Below are 454 nucleotides of genomic sequence, written 5' to 3'. Positions count from 1 at the left end.
TAAAATATAATGTGCCATAAAACCAATATCAATGTTTAGTCCCTGGATCTTAATGTTCAGCCAGCTTATGAATTTTGTTCCTAAATTTGCCTTTTAACAGATGTTAGGTAGGCCTGTGCGAAGTGGCTAGTATTTGTTTTGGATTCGGATTAAGCCTATTTGGAGGACAATGATTTGATTCAGTGATTTGAATCACTGCCCTGAATCAGTTTGGCCAAATCTGATTCAGAGAATCAAATGCTACAGAATCAGCCAAATCTCCAAATCACATAGGACCCACTCTCCCAGCCCTGCCCAGCCCCAGCTCCCAGCTCTTTGAAAAAAAAGCCCCCACTCACCAGCTATTGCCAGGCAGGGGAGTGATCCCTGGTACTCCCTGCTGCCTCCTGCTGCATGGGGGGGTCTGTCATGGGCTCCCTCACCCCTGCCTGCTCTCCCAGCCCCATTCACCCTA

The sequence above is a fragment of the Gavialis gangeticus genome, unplaced genomic scaffold, assembly GCF_001723915.1.
Source record: "Gavialis gangeticus isolate Ggan-Ray unplaced genomic scaffold, GavGan_comp1, whole genome shotgun sequence".
Taxonomy (NCBI): domain Eukaryota; kingdom Metazoa; phylum Chordata; order Crocodylia; family Gavialidae; genus Gavialis; species Gavialis gangeticus.
This window is presented reverse-complemented; position numbering follows the sequence as displayed.